General features: G+C 37.7%; 1 non-coding gene across 1 annotated transcript; it reads right to left on the bottom strand.

The window, feature by feature from the left end:
• Positions 1-259: 259 nt before the first annotated feature.
• Trnar-ucg (transfer RNA arginine (anticodon UCG)) lies at positions 260-332 on the bottom strand. Its single transcript has one exon. It is a non-coding gene; the product is annotated as a tRNA-Arg (tRNA).

The raw sequence follows: 332 nt of genomic DNA on the forward strand, positions 1-332 counted from the left end.
TATCGCTTGAAATTTTCTCTTTGTAGGTTGATTTTTGTTCGAGCTGTTCTTCAGAAATATGGGAAACGATTGAAATTGATTACAAACAGAACGTTGCACATAGACTAAAGCTAGTTTGAAAAAAAGAAAAAAAGATTTTGAACAGTATTACGACTTTCGAGTAAATTGATGAGTTTCACGCCAAAATTATTCTTTTATCTTAACACAAAAGTAAATGCATCGTGTCAAACGAAGAACCAATATTGAAAAAGAGCGTGCACGACCCCGCCAGGACTCGAACCTGGAATCTTCTGATCCGAAGTCAGACGCCTTATCCATTAGGCCACGAGGCC

This window comes from Porites lutea, chromosome 6 (assembly GCF_958299795.1).
Source record: "Porites lutea chromosome 6, jaPorLute2.1, whole genome shotgun sequence".
In the NCBI taxonomy this organism is placed as follows: Eukaryota; Metazoa; Cnidaria; class Anthozoa; order Scleractinia; family Poritidae; genus Porites; species Porites lutea.